Below are 15,088 nucleotides of genomic sequence, written 5' to 3'. Positions count from 1 at the left end.
TTATATCCACATAACCAACAAGTTAGCTTTCTATTCAATCAACATGTTCATATAACAATGTTCCTTACTATTCTTACACAATAATCATTCTTCCCCTCATATAAAGAATACACAATTAATCTATAATAATACTAATAACAAGAACATATTTTACCATTACATCTTCCATAAAACCTACACCCATACAATTCTAATTTCATCAAAACATGTATTTAATCAAGCTTACTATATTTTGCCAAAACTAGCAATAGATTCAAAAGGCAATAAGTCATCAACCTCTGATTATTGTTTCAAACCCAACGGTCAGACTACATATCATAGAGTTGTGCATAATATATCTCAAAATCATAATGATCCAACGGTTAAATATCCCTAGATCTGAAGAACACCGATCTTACCTGAAAATGGGCGAGATATTGTTCAACATGCATGAAACCTTGCCGGAGCAATATTTTCCGATCTCCACCGTCCATAATGAAGGTAACATTTAGGCACACCACATATCCAAGAATAAGCATGATCCAACGGTGGAATAGAGAGAAATCAGCCGGCGACCAAAACTGCTCTGCAGAATTATTTCCTTTTGTTTTCCAGAAACGTTCAGATGATGATTTCTGTCAAAAGGATTGTGTTCCTTCAAATCCCTCCGGTCAGTTAGTAGAGGAGTGTGAGAAGAACAATATACCAAAAAATCCGCATGATAAACGGTGGATTCTAGAGATATGGCCACCGGAATATTATTGTTTCTTCCAAATTCTGCACCCCTCTCTAGCCGAATTCTCCATTGTCTCTCTCTCTCTTTTCTTTTTCTTTTTTCCTTTTCCTTGAACCGGTGGCCTTTGGCTGTTTTAAATGTACATTTTCCCCTAATTACAATTATGTCCCTCATTTATGCCTTTATATATTTTATTTTATTTTTTATGTAAACTATTCGATTTATTTCTGCTTAAATCACTAGTCTATACTGAACTCCGATTGGGATGTGATCTTTAACCAAGGTAGGAAAACATATTAATAGACTTCATGCAAAATTGCATCCCGATCCGACGATTGGATTGAGAGCTTTACTTTCTAATGTAAAATTGATCATTTCATGACTTTTCATAAACAATCTAGATTTTTCTTGTTCAATCTTCACATAAATTCATATCAATTGTCCTTCTAACCCTTTAAGGTCATTTTATTATTTTGGAATATATTCATTTTAGAATTTCCACCTTTATTTATTTATCGGGCTTATTACCGTTTCAAAATAACATCACTAATTTTAATCGGTGTTTGCACCTTTAGTCCTACCATTTTCATTGCATTATCCTTTATTATAATGCATTCTTTATTACCTCACTTATTCCCTAGAAATATTTTGTCATTTTTCTCATTATTTTATCCATCAAAACACGTTATCAGTTTCTCTGTTCTTATGAATTCTAAATCAAAATTCATTTTATGGAAGTCATCTTTTCCATTATATATTATTATTTATCTATTATTTCTAATCTTGGTTTCCATCACTCATTGAAATATTACCACGTTCAGTCTTACGTTTACATGAGGGTTTACGCATCTGTATATTTAAATTATAAATTTCCAGGGTTTCACATTTGGTATCAGAGCCGAGGACGGCTCGTCTTAAGGTGGGGGGATTGTGAGATCCCACATCGAAAGCGAGCGTCCATAGCCAGGGCCTTATAAGTGCATGCTCACCTTGACTAGTAAGACGTGTTTTGGGGCCATGTGTGACTGCCAAGAACAAACCCGTAAGGGGGACTTGGGTGGAAGCCCTGGACATGGGTGGACTGGGAGGCCCAAAACAGACAATATCTTACTAGTGAGGTGGGATGTTACAAGAAGTGTGGGAAAAAAACAAGTAAATGGCCAGGGCAAAAATACTGCAACAAAGGAGAAGATGAGCTGTGTGGGAGGCCGTTTCAGTACATTTAGATCCTTGCCCTTCTCCTTTTTCTTCTCTTTCTTCGCTTTCGGCTCTGTCAAGGTTGTTGTCTTCCTACAAACCAAATAACTAATTCACAATCCCCAAATCATAACATATATTCAGTTGATTAATCGGATAGCAAAACAAAATTAGTGCCTCTTAACCTGTTCCTTCTTGGCTTCAGCTGGCTTTTCAACAACTTGAGGCCCTAAATCATAACAAGCAATTAAAACTCACTTAGTGATTAACCAACTAGCAAATGAAAAAATTAATTGTCTAATTAAGGAACTGAACTAACCCGAATTCATCTTGATTTTAGCATTCAAGGCTACGGCCGTGGAAACTTATAAAGCCACTGACATATCCTTCTTGCACTCGTCACTGCATGTATCAATTCAAAAAAACAAAACACATAAATTACTTCACTGATTCCTTAATTTCTGTAACCGGGTTCCCTCTTTCTTAAAAAATTCAAAGAACCATGGCTGAAAACCCCAAAATCAAGCCGAGAACACAAAACTAGAAACACCCAGAAACAAAATTTGTTCAAAAATCAACCGGGTTACTCAATTCCTTCAAAAAATCAAAGAACCCATAATTTTAAACCCCAAAACCCAAAATCAATTCAAGAACACAAAAATAGAAAAACCCAGAATTTTTTTTTTAAATCAAACAAATCATAGCTACTTTTCTTGAAAATCTCCAAATTCAAATTAATAACACAAAATAAGAACACCCCCCCCCCCCCCCCCAAAAAAAAAAAAGAAGGTGGGGAACGCAAGTTAATACCATTTAACAAAACCACTGCCATCTTTCGCACGAACAAGCGATGCAGCAGTGGCAGTAACAGACCCATCAGTAGACTCGGCTTCTACTCTTCCTCACCATTTCTTCGTTGAGATTTTAATAATGAAAATAAAAATGAAAATAAATGGAGAAGTGTTGCGTGTCTGATTGAGTGGGAACCAATCTGGAAAACATCCAGAGGTGCCTTAGTGATGGAAAATGACTGGTAGTCAAGTTCCATTCATGGTGTTTACAGGTTAGTGAGCAAATGGAAGAAGAAGAGAGAGATAAAAGCAGAATTCCTCGAATTCAGCTCAACATTCATTCATTATGTTCATCATTTTTCTTCTCCAATTCTGTTACAGATCTTATATATGAAGATAACTTCCTATATTCTCGCTACTGGCCACACGTGGCATCTTTTCTTAACAAACCATGCACTAAAAAAACGCGCGTATTGCTATAACTAAATCCTAATGGCCATATTGTCTAAGGTTCATTTGATTTGAAAACAACCTTGTGCAATTCTTTCCTCCCCCTCGAATCAAACTTAACTTGTGACAGTTATGACAGTTGTAAAATGGTGCCAAATGGTTGGTTTTGGTATGAGAGGGAAATCATTTTGACATTGACATGGACAGATGACTTGGACTTCTCATCCACCATTGGATTTTTCGCATGGTTTTATATCAACAGCTTAGATTCAATCTCTCATTTTTAAGTAATTTAGTCATTTCCTTATATTGCAGCTATAGTGTGTCTATCTGGGTAGGGATGGAAGGCTGTAGATTCCATTAAAAAAACATGCAGATGACCTCAAAGCCCTGTTGAGCTCTGCCATAACCAACCAAGAAACATGCTTGGATGGTTTCTCTCATGATGAAAAGCAGATAAAAAGGTGCGCAAAGCTTTGTTGAAGGGCCAAACTCATGTTGAAAAGATGTGCAGTAATGCATTGGCAATGATCAAGAATATGACAGACACAGACGTTGCAAATGAGTTCATAACCACAAACAGGAAGCTCAAGCAGGAAAAAGAAGGTAATGAAAGTGAGTGGCCGGAGTGGATGTCAGTAGCAGACAGGAGGCTGTTGCAATCATCATCCGTGGCTCCGGATGTGGTGGCGGCGGCTGATGGAAGTGGGAATTACAAGACAGTATCAGCTGCAACTGCAGCTGCACCAAAGAAAAGCAGCAAAAGGTACATAATTCGTATCAAGGCAGGTGTTTACAGGGAAAATGTGGATGTACCCCAAATTTTAAGTTAGCCTTTCTACACTCTTAAAAAAAAATCATATATCATCTCATTCACATCTCCACCCTAAATTCCTGGTTGTACGAAATAGAGATCAGAAAGACTAGTCCAGAAAAAATAAAGGCACAAGAAGTAGAAAACGTTGACAAATGATTCAAAGCCAAGCTGCTGTGCATTTTGCTATGCTATTTTGGCCCAAGAGTGATGAAGCGGGAGGATAAAGACAATTCAACCATGATATACAACCAATTATTTATTTTAGAATTTAATCAAGCACAAATTCACCAACATCAAGAGCATAAAATGGCAAAACATCAAAGTTTTAGCTAAAATTAAACCAACCTGCTTGTTGATCTGCATATGCAGGACAGGATAGTAAAGGCACAACAAGTTTGGCAATAGTAGTTAAAGCAACAACTCCATAAAAAAGAATGGAATCTATATATCACATTATACTCTTTCTTCGCTTCTTTCAATTTTTTGAAGTGGGATCCTAAGATTAATCATATCAAGAACATTTTTTTAAAAAATTATTTTTCTTTCAACCTGATCCACTGATGAATGGTCAGAAAGGAAAGAGATGAAGCACTGAAAATCTGAGATTTTGATAGATCATTTATGTATATAAGCCAAACAGTAACCGTTGGAAGTTGGGTTCTAACATATACATTACATTCATTGATCTCTCCTCTAAAGATTAAAACTTGTCTTAATTATGATTATTATTAACAGAAACTAAATCATTTCCTCTTGCTTGGAGATACTGATGGGGCTCCTGGTTAAGAAACTAAGGTGGTTGTGAGACTATGAGCTTGCTGATGGTGCTGACATGTCCGTGGCATGTTGTTCTTGCATGGTAGATCAATTGTATGTAGAAGAACTTCTGAGGCGTTTTCATGGGACTTGATTCGTTAGGAGTACTTGGAGACTGGATAGATTACTAGCTGTTGTTTATGGAACTTGATGGTGCTCTATGTAATAAAAGGTTCCGAATTGTGGATGAGATAGCCACAGGTCTGCTCTTTCTCCATCAGACCAAGCCAGAGCCACTGGTTCACCGTGACCTCAAGCCAGGAAACATTTTGCTAGACAACAATTACACCAGTAAGATTAGTGATGTTGGGTTGGCCAGGCTTGTTCCGACTACTTCTAAGAATGGAACACAATACCACATGACATCAGCTGCTGGAACTTTCTGCTAGATCCAGAGTATCAACAAACTGGAATTATTGGTGTGAAATCTGATGTATATTCCTTCGGGATCTTGCTTCTGCAAGTCATAACAGCCAAGTCACCAATGGGCTTGACTCACATTGTTGAACAAGCAATTGAAAATGAGACGCTCAAAGAAATTCTAGACTCAGATGTGCCTGATTGGCCAATTGAAGAGGCTTTATGTTTTGCAAAGCTTGCACTCCAATGTGCAGAACTGAGACGGAAAGACAGGCCAGATCTTGGCACAGAAGTCTTGCCAGAGCTCAACAGACTGAGAGATTTAGCTGAAGAAAAGATGAACTACCTTTTTTACGCTGAAGGTTTCGGCCCCTCTCCCAACCACAGCCTAGCTTCAATAACTCCTCCCATCAGCCAAATCTCAATAACTCCCACCAACCTTAGCCAAACTTCTGCAACTCCCACCAACCTCAGTCAAGTTTCAATAACTCAGGTTAGTATTGAAACGATTCCTTTGCGTATGAACTCTCTGAAACTCTCAGGCAAAACTCCTAAAGAGTGGGAAAGAAAAGGGACTGTTACTGTGAGGTGTCCTGCATGCTTCTTTCCTTTCTGAGTTTGCAAACAAGTTAAACACCGCCACTTCTTAGTTCTTGCATTCATCAGCTTCTTCTAATACTTGAAATCAACAAAAGGAAACAGATAAAATAATGGGACAAGGTGAAGAAGTCAAGACTAAAAGTAAAGCCTAGGTTTGTCTCTCTCTCTCTCTTATTTTATCTATGGAACTTATTGTTATGAATATAGTACTCACGAGTGGTTTTATTTATGGAAAAACTGAAAAATTATGTAGGAAAAAGGTGAAATATTCTTCTTCTATAGGCCAAGAGTTGAGAAAGAAGAAGCTCATAGCCCTGATGACGTTCAATTGTACTTGGAACTAAGGCCAGGGTCTGGCGAGAGAGCGGTTGAAGAGAAGCAATCCCCTCAATCTGGTAAAGAAGGTTCTAAAAAAGGTTCTTCAAGTATTGATCATGATGGTGGTGGTAGTAGTGCTTCTGCAGGCAAGAATGGAAGAGAAGGTGAGCATGGATGCAGGTAATTAATTGTAATAGATTCACAAAGGCTCGAGCCAGCAACTAAGTCCCATCTACCGAGACTAACCTGACCCTTGCTTTTTAAAAGTGTGTTTATATAGAGTTAGTAGTTAGAGCAATGAATGTGCTTTCTTTTTCTCTTGGATTGTAGGAAATGAACAATGAAAAAGAGCCCTTGTTGAGGTTTTGTGGACTTGTTCACAACAAAACTAGAAGATGTGAAGAATGCTCTTAAAGGAGGGTAGTCAGCATTGGATTTTGTTGCAGTTTCATGGACATCAATTTGACCATAAATTTTAATTACTTGTTGCATCTCAGAGGAATATGACCTACAAGGCCAATTTGGGCCCAAAAAGAATATTTCTGCTGACCCACCAGACATGTTGATTTATGAGGGATGTGAGTTGCTGTTGATATCTGCATCGGATGCCATAGAAGAGGAGTTGTGAATGAAGCTTAAGACAGAATGTGAAGGTGATGATGATCTATCCAGCTTCTTGTTCTGATTTGGTGAGGACTTTTGGAGAGATGGCACCTGTAACAACCCCCCCCCCCCCCCCCTTTTTTTTTTTTTTTTCGTGTTACCTATTTCAAGATATGAAATCCATTTTACTTTCCATACTTGTAAAATCTACTGATCACAGTCGCGTTTTGATACCAACTGTAACAACCTCAATTTTTTATATTTTTTTTAGCGATGTATTGGAAATTTTTAGGTAATTTTTTTTTATATACAAGTTCTACTAAAATTTCTATCAAACTTCCGGTAGAGTCTTCCCTATACTGAGAGGTTCCAAGTTATTGACAAAATCATATTACATTTCTAATTTTATTTTACATCCCAATCCAATCGTCCTAGATCTCAACTCAACTCATCATCATCAACACAACACATCTTATTCAATAATATCATATAATGTAATTCAAGTGAAAGATTTGATTTCAACTATAAATATGCATGGTTAAATAGATATTTAAAGTTACAAATATTAGATTAAAGTTATTCATTCAAATTTGCGAATTAATATTACATTTTAAGTTTTAGAAGATAAGTTCCTTAATTTGCAAATAATTTACATGGTCAAAAGCAAAAGGTAACTAAACCAATATCACTCCTAACGCGACTTTGATGGACCTGAGAATAAAATTTAACGTGTACACATAAATATAAAAAGATAGTAATAAACAATAATAATGACATGTAATAATCTCTATGAAATTTCTTTTGATACATAAAATTAGGCATAAATCTCTTTTACAATATACATTTTCCATCTATTACCAATATCCATCTAATATCCTATCCCATTTGCCGAGAATAATTTCATCTTGAAAATCTCAACACAACTCAACAGTTTTTCGAACGTCATCTTCTTATAAATCAATTCTCACTTGATATCAAGATATTCCTCTCTTTGTATCATTAGCTCATTTCATTCTTTTGGAATAACTAATTAATATTTCCCTCCTATTTTCTGGAAGGTAATTGCCAACACTAATAAATCTTATTAGTACCATTATTCTCGTAATATTGGGTTAGACTAATTAATTACATTCACGTGTCGATATCGATACCGTTGATGGGTATCATTAACTATTCCTTCCTCAGAATAGTTAATCACATCTTGTTCATATCTGGTTTACCATCAAAGTTGCCGATGTCAAGAACCCTTGACATCATTAGCCTTCTTACCTGGAGTAGTTAATCACACCAGAAATGGTTGCCGATACCAATGTAACCCTTAGATATCATTAACTATTCTCGACCCAGAATAGTTAATCAACTTATGTTTTTCACTGAACCAGGAGTAACCATGCCGATGTTAGTAATCTTTACTAGCATCATTAGTCACCCAATTGCTCGGGATTGACTAATCAATTAAAAAAATACTGGCATCGATAGAACCTCATCGATACCATTAGCTATCCAAACCCGGATAGCTAATCAATGTTATTTGAAATCCCGGTACCAATGGAACCCCGTTGATACCATTAGCTATTTAAACCTGGATAGCTAATCAATGTTATCTAAAATGCTGGTACCAATGGAACCTAATTGATACCATTAGCTATCCAAACCCGGATAGCTAATCAATGTTATCTGAATCCTTCATTCATACCGATCCCTTTTCATTTTTCTTATTAATATCATACGCATTGTAACCACGGTTGCCAAGTATTATTCACACACATTCTTAGTTATCGACACTATAGCCACTAAGCATCATTCACATAACTTTGGTCACCCTCATCACAATGCCAAGTATCAATTTATGCCCCTACTCACCCTCATCATGGTGCTAAGTATCATTGTAATGTATCCTTAGCCACCGACACTATGGTGACCAATTATCTATCATTTCTCCTTCAATCTTCATGTCATTATGTATACCCAATCTATACTAAGGTATGTAAGATAATTACATCTATTCTAAAGTTATCATGGTTAATTCCATACCTATCAATGTAAAGTAATTGTATCCATCCTAATAATAACATAATTAATTTGATACATAACAATGCACGCAAGGAACTCATATTCGTTCAAACATTATCCTAACTAATAGAGGTATACCGTTGTATGCAAGATACTCTTATTCATTCCAATAATATCATCATAAGTTTGATATATATCAATGTACGTAAGGTACTCATATCTATTTCAATTATATCATAACTAGTCAATACACATCTAAGCACACAAGGTACTCATATTTATTCCAATATTATCGAAGCAATAAAACAATAGATTCAAAAATTTATCAATAAGTTTACATAATTTAAAAAGATAAGGCGCGATGCACCTACCTAGAGTATGTGCACGTGCTGCCACTCCATATAATTGTCCAGTCCACACAGCTTCTCCTGTACCACCAGGGATTCGGTTTTTATCACAATACAACCAACATCACAGCTTTATTTAATTCTCATTCAACTAGTATTCTCAAACTAATCACAAGGAATTTCCTTAGAATCTCTTACTCTTACGCATTTTCATGTTCATATTCATTTTTATAATTTTGTTATTAAAACCATCACTTAACAACAATTCCAAACAAAGATTAAAAATTATCTAATTTCGATCAATTTAGCTTAACCAACCCAGAACACTATCTAGTGTTTTAATCATAACTTTAGCTGTAAAACTCAGTTTTGGGCTTGATTTGTCTCCATGAAAAGCTAAAACATAGAAATACAACTTTTATGAAGAAATTAAGTCCAAATTATTTTGTTTTAAGGCTCAAAATCAACAATCATAATAGCCCCTCCTTTATAGTTAAAATTTTGGACAACGAGGATTTTCATCCCTTGAAAATCCTTTTCAACTTCCAACTTATATTCATGCATAAACAACATTATCCAAGGTCATTTGGTATCATTAAGTCACAAATTTAAATCAATTCTAAAACAAAACATTCAAACAATTTCCTTACCTCTACAATATAGCAAGATTCGGTCAAAATAGAAAAACTTATCCCTTTAGGATTTCTCCTATTATTATTATTATTATTATTATTATTATTATTATTATTATTATACACACAGTACATATGTTATTATCCTTGTTTAGCATTATTAATACAACAAAACAATGAACCATTTATTTTCTTTCACTTTCTCCTCATGCAATTAAACATATGCAACTAACCTTAACAATTAGTATTCTCACAATAATAATTTTACCCTACTAATTGGAATCTATGACAATCTTTATTAACTAATCAATTTGCCAAAAATATACTTATGGCTAGCCTTAAATATGTTTTATTTTCCAAATTTCTTTCATTTCAATTTTTTCATGGTTCCACCATATTCATATCCACAACCAACAAATTAGCTTTTTATTCAATCAACATGTTCATATAGCAATGTTCCTTCCTATTCTTACATCATAATCATTCTTTCCCTCATATAAAAAATACATAATTAAGCTATAATAATATTAATAACAAGAACATATTTTACCATTACATCTTCCATACACCCTAACACCTACACAATTCTAATTTCATCAAAACATGTATTTAATCAAGTTTCCTAAATTTTGCCAAAACTAGCAATAGATTCAAAAGGAAATAAGTTATCCACTTCATATTTTATTTTTGAACCAACAGTCAGAATATAGAGCCTAGAGTTGTGCACAATATATCTCGAAATCGGAATGATCCAACGGTTAGATCTCCCTAGATCTGAGTAAAACCGAGCTGACCTGAAAATTGACGAGCTACTATTCAACACGAACAACACCTTGCCGGAGAGTGTGTTTCCGATCTCCACCGTCTAGAAGGCAACATATAGGCGCACCACATATCATAAAATAGACATGATCCAATGGTGAAAAAGAGAGAAATCGGTCAGCGATCAAAGCTGCCCTGCAGGTGTATTTCCTTTTGTTTTCCAGGAAATTTTCGATGATGATGGCAAAAGAATAGTGTGCTTTCAAATCCCTCTGGTTAGGTAGTAGAGGAGTGTGAGAAGAACAATATATCAAAAACTCAAAACGATCCAACGGTGGCCGCCAGAGATATGGTCACCGGAGCATTATTGGCTCCTTCAAATTCTACACCTCTCTCTAGCCGAATTTTCTCTATTGTCTCACTTTTTTTTAACTGGTGGCCTCTTTGCTGTTTTAAAGACATATTTTCCATTAATTATAATTTTATCCCTAATTTATGCCTTTATGTATTTTATTTTATTTTTCACATAAAGTATCCGGTTTGTTTTTGCTTAAATTGTTAGTCTTTACCGAACTCCGATTGGGATGAGATCTTTAACTAAGGTAGGAAAACATATTAATAGACTTCATACAAAATTGCATCCCGATCCGACGATTGGATTGAGAGCTCTGTTTTCTAATGTAAAATTGGTCAGTTTATGACTTTTCATCAATAATCAAAATTTTCTTATTCAATCTTCACATAAAATCATATCAATTATCCTTCTAAACCTTTAAGGTCATTTTATTATTTTAGAATATATTCATGTTAAAATTTTCACCTTTATTTATTTTTCGGACTTATTACCATTTCAAACTAACGTCATTGATTTTTAATCGGTGCTTGCACCTTCTGTCCTGCCCTTTTCATTGCATTATCCTTTATTATAATTTATTCTTTATTACCTCACTTATTCCTTAGAAACATTTTATCCATCAAGACGCGTTACCAGTTTCTCTGTCCTTATGAATTCTAAATCAAAATTCATTTTATGGAGGTCATCCCCTCCGTTATATATCATTATTTATCTATTATTTCTCATCTTGGTTTTCATCACTCATTGAGATCATACCACTTTCAGTTTTATATTTATATGAGAGTTTACACATTTGCATATTTAAATTATAAATTTTCAGGGTTTCACAATACCTATAAGCTTGAAGGCACGTGGGCTTGACTGTTAAAAACATATTGTTCACATATATAATTATAATTAAAAAACTAGTTAAGGTTGTTTTTTGTTGGATAGGACATATATATATATATATATATATATATATATATATATATATATATATATATATATATATATATATATATATATATATAATGCATGTAGTATAATAATCCTGGCCATGTATGTTTTCATGATCCTTGTGTGTTTTATTTTTGATGGTTTATGGCATTTATTTCTGCTTATGTTGACCTCAATCCATCTTTGAGGACAGAAAGTTTGAGAAAAACTGATTCACTTTGTACAAACTGTCATGTACACAACATGGTGTCAACCACTTTTGAAGGAAGTGCTGAATCTGGTATTCCTAATCTGCAGCATGCTAATCATCAGAAACCCCTTAAATGCATTCGCTAAGTTTACAAAGCATAAGAAACTGGACCAACCCATCATCCTGTTCATGCTTATCATTTGTGTGAATTATGATGCTTTGAGACAAAACCACAGACGAAGCCATTTGAAAGAAAAGCTCCAAGAGAAGCAAACAAGAACCCACCACTGTAAACTACAGAAACAGGGGAAAGGCAGAGAAAGATAAGAAAACAAAGGAAATGTCAATAGAAAGGCTGAAGTCAAGCATATAGCTGTAAATGCTTAAATAGGAATATAAATGCTTAAATAGGAAATTTACCTTACTATATGTAGCTTCCTAGATTTCCTCTTTGTAATTACTATGTACAACACAACAACACTACTTTTCCTATATATAATGAAAGCCTAGTCGAAAGGTAGGAGGCAATTCAAACAAATCTGTTATGGTATCAGAGCCTCTCTCATATAATTCCTACTTTTTTCTCTCTCTCAGTCATAGCCTTATGGAAAAGTCAGATAATGTTTGTGTCAGATTTACTGGCAAAAATTATATTGCCTGGGCATTTCAGTTGGAGATCTTTCTCAGGGGAGAGGAGTTATGGGGCCATATAGATGACAGCAACAAAGGAGACTTGGTTGTTGAGGGATCTGTTGTTGCTAAGGCAGCATGAGCAGTCAAAGATGCACAAATCATGTCATGGATTCTCAGTTCTATGGAGCCACATCTGATCTTGTCTTTGCGTCCTTATAGATCAGCAAAGGCTATGTGGGATCACCTCACACAAGTCTATAACCATGATAACAATGCTAGGCGGTTTCAGCTTGAGTTGGCTATTACCAACTATACCCAAGGAGATCTCTCTATTCAAGATTACTATTCTGGATTTTTGACTCTGTGGAATGACTATTCTGATCTTGTTACAGCTAAGATCTCTGCCGAAGGAGTGTTGGCAGTGCAACAAGTCCATAAGATCAGCCAACACGACCAATTTCTAATGAAATTGCGATCTGAATATGAACCAGTACGTGCCTCTCTTGTCAATCATGATCCTGTTCCATCCTTGGATGCTTGTTTTGGAGAACTCTTGCGTGAAGAACAGCGTCTCCATACTCAGACCATTATGGAGCAGATAAGAGTTGCCCCAGTTGCTTATGTTGCTTACAGAAAAGGGAAAGACCATGATATGAGCAAGACACAATGCTATAGTTGTAAAAAGTATGGTCATATTGCACCTCATTGTCCAAATAAGTTTTGCAACTACTGCAAATAGCCAGGACACATTATTAAGGAATGTTCTATTCGTCCTCCTCGCCTCAACAAAGCTTATCACACTACTGTTACCAATGCTGGTCCTTCTGCTCCACAGCCTCTTGTTGGCTCACCTATCTCACAGCCTCCATCACATTTATTAACCAGAGAGATGGTGCAAGAAATGATTGTGAATGCTTTCTCCACTCTTGGTCTTCAAGGTACTGGTTCTTCAACTCTTCCTTGGATCTTAGATTCAGGTGCTTCCAATCACATGACAAACTCCTTTGGTGGCTTAATTAATATCCGCAAATATTGTGGATCCTCACATATTCAAACAGCTAATGGCAATGCTCTTCCATTTGTAGCTGTTGGTGATATACCTCCTTTAAAGGATATTTTTGTCTCACCTAAGCTTGCAGTAAATCTAGCTTCTATAGGTCGGTTTGTGGACAATAACTGTGATGTATACTTTTCTAAACATGGCTGTATTGTACATGACCAGATGTCGGGACAGCTGGTAGCGAAGGGGCCTAAGCACGAACGTCTATTCTTCATCCAATTTCATGTTCCACGCACCTTGGTTCCTTCCTCTGTTTTATCTTTCTTTTGTACTGCACCTAAAGTGTCTAATGAAGTTTGGCATAAACGTCTTGGTCATCCAAATCCTAGAATTCTCTCCTATCTGTTGAAATCTGGATTAATAAACAATACATTGCATTCCTCTTCCAGTATGTTCCTTGATTGTGTCACATGTAAGCTTGGCAAAAGTAAAGTATTACCTTTTCCCTCTGAAGGCAGCAAATCTGTTTGAGATAGTTCATAGTGATGTCTGGGGAATTAGTCCTATCATTTCTCATGCAGGATATAAATATTTTGTAACCTTTATAGATGACTACAGCCGTTATACATGGGTTTATTTCTTGCAGAACAAATCAGAAGTTTTCTCTATGTTCAAACTGTTCCTTGTACTGGTTAACACTCAATTTTCTGCCACTGTTAAAACTCTTAGATCAGATTCAAGAGGGGAGTATATGTCTGATGATTTCCAATCTTTCTTGCAATCTAACGGTATCATTTCTCAACGCTCATGTTCCTATACTCCTCAGCAAAATGGAGTAGCGGAACGCAAGAATCGCCATTTTTTGGATGTGGTGCGTACTTTGCTCATTGAAAATTCTGTTCCTCCTAAGTTTTGGGTGGAAGCACTCATAATAGCAGCTTATCTAATCAATAGACTTCCTTCACAAGTCTTGGGTCTAAGTCTCCATATTTTCAGCTTCATCATTGCCATCCTATATACACCAATCTTCACACCTTTGGGTGTGTATGCTTCATGCATCTTCCTCCACCTTATAGAAATAAACTTTCTGCTCAGTCAATTAGGTGTGTGTGCCTTTTTTGGATGTAGCATTACTCAAAAGGGTTATCTATGTTTTGATCCACACACTAATCGAGTTCATGTTTCCAGAAATGTTATTTTCTTTGAAAATCAATGTTTATTTCCTTTGCCTTCATCCTCGGCCACTTCTCTTGCCTCTTTACCCTCTTTTGATGACTCTTCTCATCTGTAAAGTGCTCAAGTTGACAGGTTCAAGCCACATGTGGTGTACAATAGAAGACTTCCAGTGCTGCCCCCTTCAGCTTCTGTCCTGTCATCTGCTCCTCCTTTGCACCCTTCTGTGGCTTCTGAGGTGACTGTTTTGGCTCCTTTATGCCGCTCCTCTAGGGTATATGTACCACTTGCTAAGTATGGATTTAACTCCTCTGTGGCACATAATTCTACTGCTGCTCTCTCTGCCACTTTATCCTCTATTGCTATTCCTACTAGTT

The 15,088-nt window shown here is 35.8% G+C and overlaps 1 long non-coding RNA gene and 1 pseudogene across 1 annotated transcript; one reads left to right on the top strand and one right to left on the bottom strand.

Moving 5' to 3' along the window:
- Positions 1–1,864: 1,864 nt before the first annotated feature.
- Positions 1,865–2,666, bottom strand: LOC133682390 (uncharacterized). Its single transcript, XR_009836680.1, has 3 exons — positions 2,232–2,666; positions 2,098–2,141; positions 1,865–2,005 (listed from the first exon to the last, which is right to left on the bottom strand). It is a non-coding gene; the product is annotated as an uncharacterized LOC133682390 (long non-coding RNA).
- A 993-nt stretch (positions 2,667–3,659) lies between these two features.
- Positions 3,660–6,749, top strand: LOC133683052 (uncharacterized; annotated as a pseudogene).
- The last annotated feature ends 8,339 nt before the right edge of the window (positions 6,750–15,088 follow it).

The sequence above is a fragment of the Populus nigra genome, chromosome 2, assembly GCF_951802175.1.
Source record: "Populus nigra chromosome 2, ddPopNigr1.1, whole genome shotgun sequence".
In the NCBI taxonomy this organism is placed as follows: Eukaryota; Viridiplantae; Streptophyta; class Magnoliopsida; order Malpighiales; family Salicaceae; genus Populus; species Populus nigra.
The sequence above is the reverse complement of the archived record's forward strand: the minus strand, read 5'-3'. Positions and strand labels throughout refer to the sequence as shown.